General features: G+C 44.0%; 1 protein-coding gene across 6 annotated transcripts in view; it reads left to right on the forward strand.

Annotated features, from left to right (window-relative positions):
- The window catches only part of LOC131954910 (dual specificity calcium/calmodulin-dependent 3',5'-cyclic nucleotide phosphodiesterase 1A), a 294315-nt gene that overhangs the window by 160274 nt on the left and 112600 nt on the right, over positions 1-21441 (forward strand). The window lies entirely within an intron of this gene.

The raw sequence follows: 21441 nt of genomic DNA on the forward strand, positions 1-21441 counted from the left end.
ACACTTCTACCTGTATTCATATGAACAATGGTCTCTATTCTGCTCATGCAGCAAAGTCTTATTAAAATTGCCATATCCATTATGTCATCAAATGTACAACATAATGTGTATCTTTGCCTACACCAGTCCTATATACACATTGACAACAAAATGTGTATCTTCGCCTACACCAGTCCTGTATACACATTGACAACAAAATGTGTATCTTTGCCTACACCAGTCCTATATACACATTGACAACAAAATGTGTATCTTCGCCTACACCAGTCCTATATACACATTGACAACAAAATGTGTATCTTCGCCTACACCAGTCCTATATACACATTGACAACAAAATGTGTATCTTTGCCTACACCAGTCCTATATACACATTGACGACAAAATGTGTATCTTCGCCTACACCAGTCCTATATACACATTGACAACAAAATGTGTATCTTTGCCTACACCAGTCCTATATACACATTGACAACAAAATGTGTATCTTCGCCTACACCAGTCCTATATACACATTGACAACAAAATGTGTATCTTCGCCTACACCAGTCCTATATACACATTGACAACAAAATGTGTATCTTTGCCTACACCAGTCCTATATACACATTGACAACAAAATGTGTATCTTTGCCTACACCAGTCCTATATACACATTGACAACAAAATGTGTATCTTTGCCTACACCAGTCCTATATACACATTGACAACAAAATGTGTATCTTCGCTTAAACCTATTTACACACGTCGACAATTAAATAGTGATACATTTTAAAATGCATGTTGTGTATTTATAGATATTTAAAATTTTGATGGTTTGCAACAGAAAGTTTAGTTTCTGCTGGACATTTTAACACGGCACCAAGTCATTCCACCAGAGGCGCCCGGGGACAAACTTTCAATTTGGCGCCCCCCCCCCCCCCCCCCCACTATTTATTTTTTATATTTATAATGCAAAACTGCAGCTAAAATGAGCTTTTAATTTTTTTCCAACCCATTTTGGCGCTTCCTAGGGTCGGCACCTGGGAAATTAGTAACCCCCCCCCCCCCTCACTACGCCTCTGCCATCCACGCCCTAAGATCTGTGGGAATGGCTGGGTCGCCAGAGTTGTCGGCCTTGACTTCCCTAACGACTAAAAGACGTCGTGTGCTGTTGTATAGCAGTCTGTGCCCATTAGTCCAACACATTAATTATGCAACACATGCATACAGCACATGGTACACCCACCCCTTCTCATTAGTCCACCCCACCCCACCTTATCTGGCGGTAAAAAACCTCGACCGAGGCAGTAAATGAGGCGGGTATCATGTGCAGCATATTGTAAACAAACGTCCCTTTCATTGATTACACCCCCCCCCCCTTACATACGTCGTTTTTGTTCCTAAATAATTAGCCTGCTGGTTTCGCCTATGGGAAACTCCCTCCACCCCCCCCCCCCAGTGTAATTCTATTAGAGGCTGAGAGGTAGCATGGACACGGCGTAGGGTATCGGCGGAAATTAGTCCTCGTTTTTAGACCAGATTTTCTTGAGGCTTCACACGACGGGAGGGGAGATGAATCACTGGAGGGGGAGTGATGAGTGAGTGAGAGAAAATATTAGCGAGGGGAGTGAGAGAACATGAGAGAAGGAGTGAGAGAAGAACTAATAAAGGGGAGAGAATTTTTTTAGCATGAACACATAGTAAAAATAGTAAGGAATTATGTAATAAACGTTATGTAATAAATGTAAATAAATGTTAAATAATTATATTTGATATGATCCAAATGTTTATTGTGTGATTAGCTACACTTTAGCTACAGCTGATCACTACACTCGCCTTGCTATAACTCTTACATACCGCTCCATTAGACATAATCTGATTACTTTAACCTCGTTCTAATTTTGTTTTTATGTTTTTATATCCAACCTTACTAGAAAAACTTCACATACAGACCTACGTACACAATCAGCAACATACACATACACTTACAAGTCGGGGGACTTCATATTCGAGACGGTTTTACTCCACCCCCCCCCCTTCCTAAGTTTTATTTAATCCTATTGATTTACAAGAGATGTTTGATAACTACATAAGAAATTTATGGTTCGTTAAATAAATTAGAAAGTATAGATTTTTAAAAGTACGCCAGTCGTAGCATGTCTGTCCCGTGTTTTATAATCTCTACACGTGTGTGTATGGCCTACTCTCAGACATGAGATTTGTATGTATGGCCTACTCTAATATAAGATTTGTATGCATAGCCTGCTCTAAAACATGACATTTGTATGTATAGCCTACTCTAATACATGACATTTGTATGTATGGCCTACTCTAATATAAGATTTGTATGCATAGCCTGCTCTAAAACATGACATGTGTATGCATAGCCTTCTCTAAAACACGACATTTGTATGTATAGCCTGGTCTAACACATGACATTTGTATGTATGGCCTACTCTAATATGAGATTTGTATGCATAGCCTACTCTAATATGAGATTGGTATGTATGGCCTACTGTAGTGATTATATCTTAAAATTTGCTCTGTATTTTGCTAATACAAGTTTGCATCGTGAATAAATTGTTGATAAATTGTAAACTTTCGTTTAAAGCTGTTCAACATCGTCCTATGTATGAAGTTCACATAGATCATCTTGAATTAGAACGGCTTATCCACACCCAGCCCCGAGCCATAAAGAGAAACCGTGGATATCAGTACTATAAAACAACTGCTCCCATCTACCTGTGGTATAAAACAACTTCTCCCCTCTACCTGTATTATAAAACAACTGCTCCCATGTACCTGTGGTATAAAACAACTGCTCCCATGTACCTGTGGTATAAAACAACTTCTCCCCTCTACCTGTATTATAAAACAACTGCTCCCATGTACCTGTATTATAAAACAACTGCTCCCATGTACCTGTGGTATAAAACAACTTCTCCCCTCTACCTGTAATAAAACAACCTCTCCCATCTACCTGTAGTATAAAACAACCTCTCCCATCTACCTGTAGTATAAAACAACCTCTCCCCTCTACCTGTATTATAAAACAACCTCCCCCATCTACCTGTGGTATAAAACAACTGCTCCCATCTACCTGTGGTATAAAACAACTGCTCCCATCTACCTGTGGTATAAAACAACTTCTCCCCTCTACCTGTATTATAAAACAACTGCTCCCATGTACCTGTGGTATAAAACAACTGCTCCCATGTACCTGTGGTATAAAACAACTTCTCCCCTCTACCTGTATTATAAAACAACTGCTCCCATGTACCTGTATTATAAAACAACTGCTCCCATGTACCTGTGGTATAAAACAACTTCTCCCCTCTACCTGTAATAAAACAACCTCTCCCATCTACCTGTAGTATAAAACAACCTCTCCCATCTACCTGTAGTATAAAACAACCTCTCCCCTCTACCTGTATTATAAAACAACCTCCCCCATCTACCTGTGGTATAAAACAACTGCTCCCATCTACCTGTGGTATAAAACAACTGCTCCCATCTACCTGTGGTATAAAACAACTGCTCCCATCTACCTATGGTATAAAACAACCTCTCCCCTCTACCTGTATTATAAAACAACCTCCCCCATCTACCTGTGGTATAAAACAACTGCTCCCATCTACCTGTGGTATAAAACAACTGCTCCCATTTACCTATTGTATAAAACAACTGCTCCCATGTACCAGTATTATAAAATAACCTCCCATCTGCTAACGTCTGTTAAAGATTGCTCCCTTTGTCCTGACAAAATCATCAAATCCATGGTCGATCATGACGCTGCATGACGTCATACACAAAAAGAAAAGCGTTGAAAGAAAAATATGCATTAAAAGCGCAGCGTTGTGACGCAATCTCCTCTCTATTTTGATAATATATGAGCCGGTCTGCTTGCGCAAACACAAAAGGAACTAAATGAATTATTAAATGGCTTTCATGGGAGTAATAGCCCTTGTGTAGTCCTACTTCCTCTCGCGTTCTATTCGTGCTAGGCTCACACACTTCTCTCATCAAACACACGCTTAGACCGTGGCAGATATATATATATATATATATATATATATATATATATATATATATATATATATATATATATATATATATATAATGTTAAATGGTTGCTTCCTGTTTATATCTGTGATGCATTTTCTCAAGGTGTTAAAACATGAAAAGAAAAAGAAAAGAATAATAGATAGAAAAAATGTAGATATTTTAATTTTGTTAAAGGATGAACTAAGAACCAAGAAGCATTTAAACTGTAGTTTTACTTGTAACAGAAGAGGTCAGAAGAAGGTTACAATTTACTCTCGTTAGTCAGAAGGAATTTGATGGCCCTAAAATTCGGGGCCCTCGACTGCTACCTTATCAGCCCCAAACTCTTAATCCACCCTGGTCACATTGAAAATATGGCGTGTCAAATTTGAACTTGTCTGATGTTAGCCAATAAACCAGATACAATCTTTACACAATCTGAACACTAGACGGTAGTTTTATCAGTCGGTTCAATCGGGTAGTTTCCACAAGATGTCTGTGTGTGTGTGTGTTTGTGGGGGGGGGGGGAGGGTGTGCCATGCCCCGCTAACAATACAACTTCCACGAAATGGCAATATAAAAACAGTTATAAATAGCTCGTCATGGCTCAAACAAATCGTGTACATGTGGTCAAGTATAGAGTCTATAGAGATTTATAGAGAGATTTATAGTCTATAGAGAACCATTGACTGGAGAAATTGTTACAGTCGTGAGGACCATTGACTGGAGCAATTGTTGCAATCTTGAGAACCATTGACTGGAGCAAATGTTAAGGATACAATCTTGAGAACCATTGTATGGAGCAAATGTTAAGGATACAATCTTGAGAACCATTGATAGTGGCAAATGTTAAGGATACAATCTTAAGAACCAATGACTGGAGCAAATGTTACAATCTTGAGAACCATTGACTGGAGCAAATGTTAAGGATACAATCTTGAGAACCAATGACTGGAGCAATTGTTACAATCTTGAGAACCATTGACTGGAGCAAATGTTATATCAATCGTGAGAACCATTGACTGGAGTAATCGTTACAATCTTGAGAACCATTGACTGGAACAAATGATAACCACACAATCTTGAGCACAATTGACTGGAGCAAATGTTACAATCTTGAGAACCATTGCATGGAGCAAATGTTAAGGATACAATCTTGAGAACCATTGATTGGGGCAAATGTTAAGGATACAATCTTAAGAACCAATGACTGGAGCAAATGTTACAATCTTGAGAACCATTGACTGGAGCAAATGTTAAGGATACAATCTTGAGAACCAATGACTGGAGCAATTGTTACAATCTTGAGAACCATTGACTGGAGCAAAAGTTACAATCGTGAGAACCATTGACTGGAGCAATCGTTACAATCTTGAGAACCATTGACTGGAACAAATGATAAGCACACAATCTTGAGCACAATTGACTGGAGCAAATGTTACAATCTTGAGAACCATTGTATGGAGCAAATGTTAAGGATACAATCTTGAGAACCATTGATTGGGGCAAATGTTAAGGATACAATCTTGAGAACCAATGACTGGAGCAAATGTTACAATCGTGAGAACCATTGACAGGAGCAATTGTTACAATCTTGAGAACCATTGACTGGAGCAAAATGTTACAATCTTGAGAACCATTGACTGTAGCAAATGTTAAGGATACAATCTTGAGAACCATTGACTGGAGCAAATGTTACAATCTTGAGAACCATTGACTGGAGCAAATGTCAAGGATACAATCTTGAGAACCATTGACTGGAGCAAATGTTAAGCACACAATCTTGAGAACCATTGACTGGAGCAAATGTTACAATCTTGAGAACCATTGACTGGAGCAAATGTCAAGGATACAATCTTGAGAACCATTGACTGGAGCAAATGTTAAGCACACAATCTTGAGAACCATTGGCTGGAGCAAATGTTACAATCTTGAGAACCATTGACTGGAGCAAATGTTACAATCTTGAGAACCATTGATTGGAGCAAATGTTACAATCTTGAGAACCAGATGCGAGCCGTCTGCGCGAACGACACTGAAAGGGAAAAAGGGGGGGGGGGGGGCAGCTATGTCGTAGTGTCATACTATCACCTGGTTTAGAGTGGTGTGTGGTGACGTCATTTCATCAAGAAATCAATGAGGGCACGTCGTGTGTACAGGTTGTTTAGATTGTGATCCGCGCGGAGGTGGGCGGGGGGAGAGCAATGTTGTGATCTGAGGGGTGGGGAGGCTGGTCGTTGTTGTGGTCTGAGGGGTGGGTAGGCTGGTCGTTGTTGTGGTCTGAGGGGTGGGGAGGCTGGTCGTTGTTGTGGTCTGAGGGGTAGGGAGGAAATGTGATCTGAGGGGTGGGGAGGCAATGTTGTGATCTGAGGGGTGGGGAGGCAATGTTGTGATCTGAGGGGTGGGGAGGCAATGTGATCTGAGGGGTGGGGAGGCAATGTGATCTGAGGGGTGGGGAGGCAATGTTGTGATCTGAGGGGTGGGAAGGCAATGTGATCTGAGGGGTGGGGAGGCAATGTGATCTGAGGGGTGGGGAGGCAATGTTGTGATCTGAGGGGTGGGGAGACAATGTGATCTGAGGAGTGGGGAGGAAATGTTGTGATCTGTAAGTTGATTGTGTCTAGAATGTTGATATATCACCACTGTCTATAGAGTGTGTAAGTTGATTGTGGCTAGAATGTTGATCTATCACCACTGTCTATAGAGGGTGTAAGTTGATTGTGTCTAGAATGTCGATATATCACCACTGTCTATAGAGTGTGTAGGTTGATTGTGGCTAGAATGTTGATCTATCACCACTGTCTATAGAGGGTGTAAGTTGATTGTGTGTAAGATGTTGATCTATCACCACTGTCTATAGAGAGTGTAAGTTGATTGTGTGTAAGATGTTGATCTATCACCACTGTCTATAGAGAGTGTAAGTTGATTGTGTGTAAGATGTTGATCTATCACCACTGTCTATAGAGAGTGTAAGTTGATTGTGTGTAAGATGTTGATCTGATACCAGACTGTCATGCCGTGATCATCTAATTACCTGACACGGTTGTGTAAGAATGAAATTCTGATTGAATCAACGTCATTCGGTATTCCATTTCGGAGCTGATTAACAATTGAACGATTTCCATCTTGTCCCTGTCCGGTTTTTTTGCGTGGATTTTTAGGCCAGTTAGCACCAACATTTTCCCCAAACCTCCACCAATACGATGTTTTGGCCAGTTAGCACCAACATTTTCACCAAACCTCCACCAATACGATGTTTTGGCCAGTTAGCACCAACATTTTCACCAAACCTCCACCAATAAGATGTTTTGGCCAGTTAGCACCAACATTTTCACCAAACCTCCACCAATAAGATGTTTTGGCCAGTTAGCACCAACATTTTCACCAAACCTCCACCAATACGATGTTTTGGCCAGTTAGCACCAATATTTTCACCAAACCTCCACCAATAAGATGTTTTGGCCAGTTAGCACCAACATTTTCACCAAACCTCCACCAATAAGATGTTTTGGCCAGTTAGCACCAACATTTTCACCAAACCTCCACCAATACGATGTTTTGGCCAGTTAGCACCAAACGTTTTCACCAAACCTTCACCAATAAGATGTTTTGGCCAGTTAGCACCAAACGTTTTCACCAAACTGCCACGTCAAACGGGTCACAAGGAACTGTGAACTAGTGCTGCATCTATTCTCATCTCACATCCCACCAGTTTTTTATCATATTCGCTAGTATGTATTTGTGTTCACGTCGGCCCTGGAAAAATTAACCTCACTGATGGGTACACATTGGTTTGTCGATGTTTGCAACTTGTGATGTCAGCTACATATCTTTTAATTGTCCAAGAAACATGTACGTCATGCCATGTCAGACGTCCTTTTTATTTGTCTAGTGGGATCCTTATATTTGTGTAGTGGGATCCTTATATTTGGGTAGTGGGATCCTTATATTTGTGAAGTGGGATCCTTATATTTGGGTAGTGGGATCCTTATATTTGTGAAGTGGGATCCTTATATTTGTGAACTGGGATCCTTATATTTGGGTAGTGGGATCCTTATATTTGTGAAGTGGGATCCTTATATTTGTGAAGTGGGATCCTTATATTTGGGTAGTGGGATCCTTATATTTGTGAAGTGGGATCCTTATATTTGTGAAGTGGGATCCTTATATTTGTGAAGTGGGATCCTTATATTTGTGAAGTGGGATCCTTATATTTGTGTAGTGGGATCCTTATATTTTTGTAGTTGAGCAATTGTATTTGCTAAATGGGGACAACGATTTAGTGTAGTGGGGCCCAGGCAGTTTTTTACTTTCTCTTTCTACAAAATATAGAGAAAGTCTTGTAATCACTGATGCGGAAAAACATAATTTTGCAATCTTCTCCGTATGTCTGTGTGTGTGTGTGTGTCTGTCTGTCTGTGTGTAAACACGATAACTTGCGTACCGTTACAGCTAGGTTGATGAAACTTCATATATAAGTATTTTATTAAAATAGTAGATCCGTATCAACTTTTGAGCGATTTCCGATAACCGGAAGTGGTACTTTTTCTACTTTGAATTTTTCTAAAGCCTATAACTTGAGTACTATTTCATATCGATAAAGGAAATTTCACATGTAAGTTAAAAACCTAATTCTCTACCTTCTAACAAATTTTGAGTAATTTCCGTTGACCGGAAGTACTAATTTACGCTATTTCCGATTTCTTAAAAAAAAACGCATGTAAATTTATAAAGTACTAACAATATTGTGCACTATTATGAACATCTTTATTTGGCGTTCCCTTGGTGCGCTATTCTTTTTTCTATGAGATTCTATTCTATTTTAAAAAGTTTGAGTATTTAAAATGGATTAAAAATCATAATTATATCCCGAGTTCCCATCCCCTGTTGTTTTATATAAGAATATTCGAGAAAGTTTAGGGGAGATCACTCCCGGTTTTTTATTTATTTTGTGGTGTATAAACGCTCCTTAACACTTGTTACATTTGTTATTGTGGGGGGGGGGGGGGGGGGGGGAGATGACCTTGGAACTAGCCCTTCTGTTTTACTTGTGTACTCTTAAAGCGACATTGGGACCAACATATCATACAATTTTTATACTGCTGGCCTTTATTCCTCACTGTTGACATTTTGACCAGAGTATCCGTGTAATGAGTTACTGAAGATAAACAAGTCTAGCTGCCATTATTTGATCTTTGGCTGGCTGGATGGCAGCCATAGGTTTGGTCATCCATGTCCTGATGATCATATGTCTCGGGTTGAGTTGTCTACACTTATGTGCAATTGGTACTTATTTTAACAAAACTGTCTGTCTAACTCAGTGCTTTTTGTAGAATTCAGTATGATTTTAATTCTGTATTATAACTGTCTATGACTTTTCAAACTTACTTCACTCACACCCCCTATTCCCACCCGATACATTTTTTGGTAAACAGATACTTAGTTCGATTTTTTTAGATTAAACTTTGAATAGAAGGATCTCCTTCCTCTCCCCTGACGTCTAGTTATTAAAAAGTGAATGAAAATAAGACGCGTACAGTGGCTTTCTAGCTCACGGTCACGTCACCATATGAGTATGTGTGTGTGTGTGGGGGGGGGGGAGTGCGGGTGTGTGTGTGTGTTAGATACAGTCGGCGACGCGCGCTTTGCTACGCGAGCTTGTATCTCCCCATCTCCCCTTCACTACTCGGTGTGCCCCTCCCCCCAGTGCCCCCCCCCCTAGAAAGAGACGAGCGCACGACTCGTGCTCTGCTCGTGTACCCGGGCTGTGCTGGTTCAACCAAGCGATGGATACCATGGCTCTTGTAATCAACCGCTGCTCTCGGACATATGTTTACCCTGCTACAAAATGGAGGTTAATTTCTTAGTGTAATTCTTTCTGGAGCTAACTTTTACATTCTGGAGCTAACTCTTACATTCTGGAGGTAACTCTTACACGATGGCCAGACAGACGACAACACTGACGTCACTATTACGTAATTATTCTCTGTGAACGTGTGTATCCTCCTACCTGTTGCAGCGTTGTCGTCTTATCGGTGTCACACAATGGTGGCTCGTAGGTGTCACACAATGGTGGCTCGTAGGTGTCACACAATGGTGGCTCGTGGCTGTCACACAATGGTGGCTCGTAGGTGTCACACAATGGTGGCTCGTAGGTGTCACACAATGGTGGCTCGTAGGTGTCACACAATGGTGGCTCGTAGGTGTCACACAATGGTGGCTCGTGGCTGTCACACAATGGTGGCTCGTAGGTGTCACACAATGGTGGCTCGTAGGTGTCACACAATGGTGGCTCGTAGGTGTCACACAATGGTGGCTCGTAGGTTTAGCTCAGCAGTGCTAGGCCAGTAGATGTTAGGCCACTAGGCCAGTAGATGTTAGGCCAGTAGATGTTAGGCCAGTAGATCAGTGTTTCTTCCAGACTTTTTTCTCCGGGTGGTGGGGGGAGGGATTGGGGCACTTGAAATTTTCCAATGGGGAGGGGGCGGGGCCGGACACTGTTAGAAGTAAATATTTTCTATATAAATTCTATTTCATTGGAATGGGGGGGGGGGGTAGAGAGAGATGGATGCCTGGAAGAAACACTGATTTAGATGCTCCGATACATGAACACTAGTTTGATCCGTTACATTAATACAATTCTCCGGGATTTACAACGTGATCAGTTTTCGAAACGTTTATCTGATTTCTCTCAATATATTTTACCATGTTTACATGCAACTGACTTTCGAACTGGATATTGTGACGGCCTTGACCTTCCCACCGTCCATGTTGTCCCTTCCCCTCTCCTTTGATAGAATATCGTATGCAACTTTCCCCCTCACTCAGTTGGCTACTACATGTTAGATGTGAGAAACTCAAAACGTATTGGATCCAGGGCCTTGTGGCTCGCTCATGCGCAGAACCTGTTCCAATCAATACATTATTAGGCTGGATAAGCCATTCGTTAACTACAGGCCTAGGGTCCCTATATTACCTGAATCGTGAGTGCTAGGGTCCTTACATTACGTGCCTGGTGAGTGCTAGGGTCCCTACATTACCTACATGGTGAATGCAAGGGTCCCTACATTACCTGCATGGGTAGTGCTAGGGTCCCTACATTACCTGCATGGTGAGTGCTAGGGTCCCTACATTACCTGCATGGTGAGTGCTAGGGTCCCTACATTACCTGCTTGGTGAGTGCAAGGGTCCCTACATTACCTGCATGGTGAATGCTAGGGTCCCTACATTACCTGAATGGCTAGATCTTGGGTCCCTTCATTACATGCAAGGCTAGTTTTAGGGTCCCCACACTAACCTCATGAGGTACACTGACACACAGGTGGGGTACACTGACACACAGGTGGGGTACACTGACACACAGGTGGGGTACACTGACACGCAGGTGAAGTACACTGACACACAGGTGGGGTACACTGACACGCAGGTGAAGTACACTGACACACAGGTGGGCTACACTGAAACAGAGGTACACTACACTGACAAACAGGTGGGGTACACTGACACCCAGGTGGGGTACACTGACACCCAGGTAATGTACATTTACGGTTGACTTCCTTTATTTGGCATAAACTGTGAGAATCTAAAAGTGTAAACGAATGTATGTGTTTGGGCCGATATGTTTTATTGACAAAAAGAAATGAGTGGGCTTATGTAGAACACGATAAACAGAAAGTATCGGAAAAATGAGCGACTTAATTGATATTTATGTCTTGGGTGTATTAAAGCATAGAAAGTGACAACAAAAACATTTTAGGTAAACAAACGTCCCTCTAATCAGAGCGTTTATTCTACATTGATCTATTACGTCGCTAGATCGATCTAATACGTCACTCAATCGATCTATTACGTCGCTCAAACGATCTATTACGTTGTTTTATCGGAACGATTCAATCTTTGGCAAAAGATCATCCGCGCAATGCCAATTTCGTTTACATAGCAATTGTTTATTTTTGTTTTTAATATCACTACATTGTAGGTACATATTTTAAAAGTACACACACACACACACACAACACACACACACACACACACACACACATATATATATATATATATATATAATGTGTGGAGATAATAAAAAGTAGTTTAGTAAGTTTGGTCAGGTACAGCTCTCTGATCACTAGATCCAATCTTCCCGTATTAAATAAACCTTCTACTCCCACGAAAATGGCAGGTAGACGAACATTTGAACATTGAAACACACATCGATATTACAAACACCAACACACATCTTACACAAGAACTACAATAGAAGAAAGCAAGAAAAGAAATCAACACAAAACGAACAGTGGCTAATTCCATAGAAACTAGCATGCCCCGTGCACTTGACGTCATCGAATGTCATAAAACAACAATGATTATTTGTGTCACGTGACCGGGCATCCAGTGAATTTATTGGCCAGTCCTTGAACACAAAAGAAATCAATACACATTAAAGAGACCATCAAGCAGTTGTTCTTGTATTTATTTCTATATTACATTCCTCTGATTTCTATATTACATTCCTCTGAATAATTTTTTGTAATATTACTTTCCCTAAACTAGCTGGTGTGACGTCATATATTTCATTTCCATATTTCTTTTCTTCTATAAGCCACCGTGACGTCATTTAGCCTGGAATCATTACATTCCTTTTGCTGATGTCAGCAAGATTTGAACCCGTTGACAACCTCTGACCTCACGTTGTGTTGGGCATGCGCTGCTTATAGTGTGACACATGACAGACACTTTAGGTTTACTGACACAGGTTTTCTGACATAGGTTTACTGACATAGGTTTACTGACATAGGTTTACTGACATATGTTTGCTGACATAGGTTTACTGACAGAGGTTTACTGACAATTTGATGGTTTTGTCTTTTGTAAAGTTCATATCAAATTACTCTATCAAACCTTTTTAATGATTGAGACAAGTTCATAGCAAATGATTCTATCAAACAATTTGATGGTTTTGTCTTTTGTCAAGTTCATATCAAATGGTTCTATGAAACAAGATTGTAGCAAGTCCCGTGGAAATTATTCTCTCGAACAATTGAATCATTTCTTTCCCTCAACAACACGTGCCTGTTTTTGAAATTCTGAAACCCAACGTACCAAAGAGCCAACCCCATGACGTCATACATGTACCATCCGCCAGCCATATTCAACATCTCTTTCTATCTAATCGGCCTATTTACTCTTATCTCTGCCTCTCTTAAAAAAATCCAACAAATATTTCCATATTTTCTTCCTATAACTCACTCTGTTTCCATTCTAGAGCAGAATGTTATTCACCCTGACTGATATGGTTGTCTATAAAGTTGAATGTTTTTATTTCATTTTGTACATTCTAGTTATACACAGAGTTTCTTCTGTAACAAATTATCGCCATGTTTTAAACTGGAACATTTTATTTCGTAATGTACCTTTTCAATCTGCTGATCATACTTGTAAATATGTTCATGATTTAATAAATATCATTTTAAAGTGATTCACTGCTATATTAACAGTACGCTCTACTTTGTTACTTTAGGCTATACTTGGTTACTGAAGGCTATACTTGGTTACTGTAGACTATACTTGGTTACTGTAGGCTATACTTGGTTACTGTAAGCTGTACTTGGTTACTGCTGGTTACTGTAGGCTATACTTGGTTACTGTAGGCTATACTTGGTTACTGTAGGCTATACTTGGTTACTGCTGGTTACTGTAGGCTATACTTGGTTACTGTAGGCTATACTTGGTTACTGTAGGCTATACTTGGTTACTGTAGGCTATACTTGGTTACTGTAGGCTATACTTGGTTACTGTAGGCTATACTTGGTTACTGTAGACTATACTTGGTTACTGCTGGTTACTGTAGACTGTACTTGGTTACTGAAGGCTATACTTGGTTACTCTATACTGTACTTGGTTACTGTAGGCTATACTTGGTTACTGCTGGTTACTGTAGGCTGTACTTGGTTACTGCTGGTTACTGTAGGCTGTACTTGGTTACTGCTGGTTACTGTAGGCTGTACTTGGTTACTGAAGGCTATACTTGGTTACTCTAGACTGTACTTGGTTACTGTAGGCTATACTTGGTTACTGCTGGTTACTGTAGCCTGTACTTGGGTACTTTGAATTGTTCTGGCCTACTGTATGTCACAAATCTATTCCTAATCCCGCCACCTCCTAATTCCGCCACCTCCTAATCCCGCCACCTCCTAATCCCGCCACCTCCTAATCCCGCCACCTCCTAATCCCGCCACCTCCTAATCCCGCCACCTCCTAATCCCTCCACCTCCTAATCCCGCCACCTCCTAATCCCGCCACCTCCTAATCCCGCCACCTCCTAACATTGTTAAGATTATTGCAAGATACGACCACTCGTGTATTATTTTAAAACCACAGGATTATCTCCCCCCTCCCCCCCCCCCAAAGTTACTTGAGTACTATCTCACCTTTATTGTGAAGGCCCATCTACGCTAATCCTGTTAGAATGATAAACCTCTCTAATCCTACAATAACCTAGTTTTTTTCTCTCTTTTGACAATCACTAACTCGTATTTATATTTCTTGTATAATCTTTAATCCATGTTTTTATCTTAACTTTTCTTGTTAGATGTATCTTTTTGTTAGTTACGAATGTTATCAATGTACCAGCAGTGTTTGTGTTTTTTATCTTAACTTTTCTTTTTAGATGTATCTTTTTGTTAGTTACGAATGTTATCATTGTACCAGCAGTGTTTGTGTCTATCTTTTGTCTCCTGATACTCTTAGGTGTTTAGAAAATTAAAAAATAAAGTATTTGTTCTCACGTTGTAAAACTGAAAATGTGTTTTTACATATGAACACATCATTAATTTATTTCAAATCTTTAAATAAATTTGTGTACAACAATTCTTTTTAAAAAAATTGTCTCTATAAAAATATATATTTTGAAATTCTACACAATACCGACAAAAAAAATTGAATATGATATAAAATAAATACATATACAAAATCCAAAATTTGAGTAGACTACTAGATTGTGTGTTTCAATCGACCAAACTTACATGTAGGCCTAATGGTGAAATAAAAACAAAACATTTTTTTTTAGAAACTGTCCACATCATTGTCTTAGAAACATTAGTCGTACACATCTTTGTCTTAGAAACATCAGTCGTCCACATCTTTGTCTTAGAAACACAAGTCGTACACATCTTTGTCTTAGAAACATCAGTCGTACACATCGATGTCTTAGAAACATTAGTCGTACACATCGATGTCTTAGAAACATCAGTCGTCCACATCTTTGTCTTAGAAACATTAGTCGTACACATCTTTGTCTTAGAAACATTAGTCGTACACATCGATGTCTTAGAAACATCAGTCGTCCACATCTTTGTCTTAGAAACATCAGTCGTACACATCGATGTCTTAGAAACATTAGTCGTACACATCTTTGTCTTAGAAACATCAGTCTTACACATCATTGTCTTAGAAACATCAGTCGTGCACATCAATGTCTTAGAAACATCAGTCGTACACATCTTTGTCTAAGAAACATCAGCTGTCCACATAACCACTTCTCACAAACGATACTAACGCTGTAAATATTACAAGCCGCATAAATCTTCATACTTGCAGTATAATGTACTAATCATGTACGGCAACACAAGGTGTCCCACGTGACACTCTACTGCCCCACCCACACCGCAATCTACGGTTATATTTACATCCCCTTGAGGGAGGTAACCAATTATAAGTATCTGTATTGATTGCCGCCCTTGTGACTGTCATACGGACGATAGCAGTCAAGCACAAGGGGTGTAGGTAGTTTGTCTTGACAATAGTGGTACAAGTATCCGGACACGACAATAGTGGTACATGTATCCGGACACGACAATAGTGGTACAAGTATCCGGACACAATAGTGGTACAAGTATCCGGACACGACAATAGTGGTACAAGTATCCGGACACAATAGTGGTACAAGTATCCGGACACGACAATAGTGGTACAAGTATCCGGACATGACAATAGTGGTACAAGTATCCGGACACAATAGTGGTACAAGTATCCGGACACGACAATAGTGGTGCAAGTATCCGGACACGACAATAGTGGTGCAAGTATCCGGACACAATAGTGGTACAAGTATCCGGACACGACTATAGTGGTACAAGTATCCGGACACAATAGTGGTACAAGTATCCGGACACGACAATAGTGGTACAAGAATCCGGACACAATAGTGGTACAAGTATCCGGACACGACAATAGTGGTACAAGTATCCGGACACGACAATAGAGGTACAAGTATCCGGACACAATAGTGGTACAAGTATCCGGACACGACAATAGAGGTACAAGTATCCGGACACAATAGTGGTACAAGTATCCGGACACGACAATAGTGGTGCAAGTATCCGGACACGACAATAGTGGTGCAAGTATCCGGACACAATAGTGGTACAAGTATCCGGACACGACAATAGAGGTACAAGTATCCGGACACAATAGTGGTACAAGTATCCGGACACGACAATAGTGGTGCAAGTATCCGGACACGACAATAGTGGTGCAAGTATCCGGACACAATAGTGGTACAAGTATCCGGACACAATAGTGGTACAAGTATCCGGACACGACAATAGTGGTACAAGTATCCGGACACGACAATTGTGGTACAAGTATCCGGACACAATAGTGGTACAAGTATCCGGACACAATAGTGGTACAAGTATCCGGACACGACAATAGTGGTACAAGTATCCGGACACGACAATAGTGGTACAAGTATCCGGACACGACAATAGTGGTATAAGTATCCGGACACAACAATAATGTTATACGAAAAAGGACACAACAATAGTGTTATACATAGACGTATACACCAAGAGTGTTATACGACACGTAGAGGCGGGGGTTCGGGGTGCGGACCGCATAGGGTAACAACATTTGGGGGGGGGGGTGATAATGCTCTGTATATATATATATATATATGTGTGTGTGTGTGTGTGTATTTATGTATAAGACATAAGAGTATAAAATAGAGTGACAAGAGCTATATCTAATATTTAAAAAAATTGGGTATATATATATATATATATATATATATATATATATATATATATATATATATATATATGTGTGTGTGTGTGTGTGTATGTGTGTGTGTGTGTGTGCAAATGGTGATCTGCCCTCTGTCTCTAATTCAGCTATCCACACTTGTACATAACTGAGTAGTTTTAAACTAAGTTTCCTTTAAGTAGCTATAACATTTACCACAAAGTTTTATCAAACTGTAACAACAGGGCCTATAAGCACACGGCAAATTTTCCCAGAAACGTGATGACTTTACTAATATAAATCAGCTAAATAAGTTTTTGTTTTATATCTTTTTACATCAATGTTTCCCTGTTTTCCACAAATGCAAATCTTTGAAGCTGTCATTTCGTTTCAAACTATTTATGTTTGTATTTCTGGTGTTGCTGTTTAGAAAGAAGCCACAGTAGGCTACCATTGTGTTTGTAACAGAGCGTGGTGTTTTCTGTTCCCCATCACGGCCTTCTAACATCGCCGTACACCACCCCCCCCCCCCCCTCCACCGTCCTTAGTCTTATCTCTGCTATATTTCATCCCCCACACTACAGCTTCACCCCACAATCTCCTCCCCCACAAGCTGCGAAAAACACGTGACCTTTCTGCGATAAACTTGCCTGGCAGAGCCGGCTAGTTACCCTAGAATACCGGACAGACCTCATCTATACATGACCACAGGCCATACACTGACCAGTGGAAGAACACCACGTGACCTGACCCGATCTGTTACGGTGTACTTGTATTTGGCTGCAACTCATCATACATTTTACTGATTATATGTATACATATATACACCGCTCTTACACTCATATTTCTAATAGCGCTCTCCTTAAAAGTGAAGATTAATCTCTGGAGAATATTTATGTAGCGCCATAAAATGTAGGCTAAAATTAGAGCTTAATCTCTGATAGTCCGACCCTCCTGTCTTTGCACCTGCCCTGGCTAACCATAAATATATCACCTACCCCACCTCTCACCTCCCCACCTCTCACCTACCCCACCTCTCACCTCCCCACCTCTCACCTCCCCACCTCTCACCTACCCCACCTTCCACCTCCCACCTCCCACCTCTCACCTACCCCACCTCTCACCTCCCCACCTCTCACCTACCCCACCTCTCACCTACCCCACCTCTCACCTACCCCACCTCCCACGTCTCACCTATCCCACCTCTCACCTACCCCACCTCTCACCTACCCCACCTCTCACCTACCCCACCTCTCACCTACCCCACCTCTCACCTACCCCACCTCTCACCTACCCCACCTACCACCTACCCCACCTCCCACCTCTCACCTACCCCACCTCTCACCTACCCCACCTCTCACCTACCCCACCTCTCACCTACCCCACCTCTCACCTACCCCACCTCCCACCTCTCACCTACCCCACCTCTCACCTACCCCACCTCTCACCTACCCCACCTCTCACCTACCCCACCTCCCACCTACCCCACCTCTCACCTACCCCACCTCTCACCTACCCCACCTCCCACCTCTCACCTACCCCACCTTCCACCTCCCACCTCTCACCTACCCCACCTCTCACCTACCCCACCTACCACCTCTCACCTACTCCACCTTCCACCTCCCACCTCTCACCTACCCCACCTCTCACCTACCCCACCTCTCACCTACCCCACCTCCCACCTCCCACCTACCCCACCTTCCACCTCCCACCTCTCACCTACCCCACCTCTCACCTACCCCACCTACCCCACCTCCCACCTACCCCACCTCCCACCTACCCCACCTCTCACCTACCCCACCTCCCACCTCCCACCTACCCCACCTCCCACCTACCCCACGTCTCACCTACCCCACCTCCCACCTCTCACCTACCCCACCACTCACCTACCTCACCTCTCACCTACCCCTCCTCTCACCTACCCCACCTCTCACCTACCCCACCTCTCACCTCCCCACCTCTCACCTCCCCACCTCTCACCTACCCCACCTCCCACCTCTCACCTACCCCACCTCTCACCTACCTCACCTCTCACCTACCCCACCTCCCACCTCTCACCTACCCCACCTCTCACCTACCCCACCTCTAACCTACCTCACCTCTCACCTACCCCACCTCCCACCTCTCACCTACCCCACCTCTCACCTACCCCACCTCTCACCTACCCCACCTCTCACCTACCCCACCTCTCACCTACCCCACCTCTCACCTACCCCACCTCTCACCTACCCCACCTCTCACCTACCCCACCTCTCACCTAACCCACCTCTCACCTACCCCACCTCTCACCTACCCCACCTCTCACCTACCCCACCTCTCACCTACCCCACCTCCCACCTCTCACCTACTCCATCTCTCACCTACCCCACCTCTCACCTACCCCACCTCTCACCTACCCCACCTCTCACCTACCCCACCTCCCACCTACCCCACCTCCCACCTCTCACCTACCCCACCTCCCACCTCTCACCTACCCCACCTACCCCACCTCCCACCTCTCACCTACCCCACCTCCCACCTCTCACCTACCCCACCTCTCACCTACCCCACCTCTCACCTACCCCACCTCTCACCTACCCCACCTCCCACCTCTCACCTACCCCACCTCTCACCTACCCCACCTCTCACCTACCCCACCTCCCACCTCTCACCTACCCATCACCTACCCCACCTCCCACCTCTCACCTACCCCACCTCTCACCTACCCCACCTCTCACCTACCCCACCTCCCACCTACCCCACCTCCCACCTCTCACCTACCCCACCTCCCACCTCTCACCTACTCCATCTCTCACCTACCCCACCTCTCACCTACCCCACCTCTCACCTACCCCACCTCTCACCTACCCCACCTCCCACCTTCCCCACCTCCCACCTCTCACCTACCCCACCTCCCACCTCTCACCTACCCCACCTCCCACCTACCCCACCTCCCACCTCTCACCTACCCCACCTCCCACCTCTCACCTACCCCACCTCTCACCTACCCCACCTCTCACCTACCCCACCTCTCACCTACCCCACCTCCCACCTCTCATCTACCCCACCTCTCACCTACCCCACCTCTCACCTACCCCACCTCCCACCACTCACCTACCCCACCTATCACCTACCCCACCTCCCACCTCTCACCTACCCCACCTCTCACCTACCCCACCTCTCACCTACCCCACCTCCCACCTACCCCACCTCCCACCTCTCACCTACCCCACCTCCCACCTCTCACCTACCCCACCTCCCACCTACCCCACCTCCCACCTCTCACCTACCCCACCTCCCACCTCTCACCTACCCCACCTCTCACCTACCCCACCTCCCACCTACCCCACCTCCCACCTCTCACCTACCCCACCTCCCACCTCTCACCTACCCCACCTCCCACCTACCCCACCTCCCACCTCTCACCTACCCCCACCTCCCACCTCTCACCTACCCCACCTCTCACCTACCCCACCTCTCACCTACCCCACATCTCACCTACCCTACCTCCCACCTCTCACCTACCCCACCTCTCACCTACCCCACCTCTCACCTACCCCACCTCCCACCTCTCACCTACCCCACCTATCACCTACCCCACCTCCCACCTCTCACCTACCCCACCTCTCACCTACCCCACCTCCCACCTCTCACCTACCCCACCTCTCACCTACCCCACCTCCCACCTCTCACCTACCCCACCTCTCACCTACCCCACCTCTCACCTACCCCACCTCTCACCTACCCCACCTTCCATCTCCCACCTCTCACCTACCCCACCTCCCACCTACCCCACCTCTCACCTACCCCACCTCTCACCTACCCCACCTCTCACCTACCCCACCTCCCACGTCTCACCTACCCCACCTCCCACGTCTCACCTACCCCACCTCTCACCTACCCCACCTCTCACCTACCCCACCTCTCACCTACCCCACCTCTCACCTACCCCACCTCTCACCTACCCCACCTCTCACCTACCCCACCTCTCACCTACCCCACCTCCCACCTCTCACCTACTCCACCTCTCACCTACCCCACCTCTCACCTACCCCACCTCTCACCTACCCCACCTCTCACCTACCCCACCTCTCACCTACCCCACCTCCCACCTCCCACCTCTCACCTACCCCACCTCTCACCTACCCCACCTCTCACCTACCCCACCTCTCACCTACCCCACCTCCCACCTACCCCACCTCTCACCTACCCCACCTCCCACCTACCCCACCTCTCACCTACCCCACCTCTCACCTACCCCACCTCCCACCTCTCACCTACCCCACCTTCCACCTCCCACCTCTCCCCTACCCCACCTCTCACCTACCCCACCTCCCACCTCTCACCTACTCCACCTTCTACCTCCCACCTCTCACCTACCCCACCTCTCACCTACCCCACCTCTCACCTACCCCACCT

This window comes from Physella acuta, unplaced genomic scaffold, assembly GCF_028476545.2.
Source record: "Physella acuta isolate Inbredline_101_S28 unplaced genomic scaffold, ASM2847654v3 ptg001039l, whole genome shotgun sequence".
NCBI classification, from domain to species: domain Eukaryota; kingdom Metazoa; phylum Mollusca; class Gastropoda; family Physidae; genus Physella; species Physella acuta.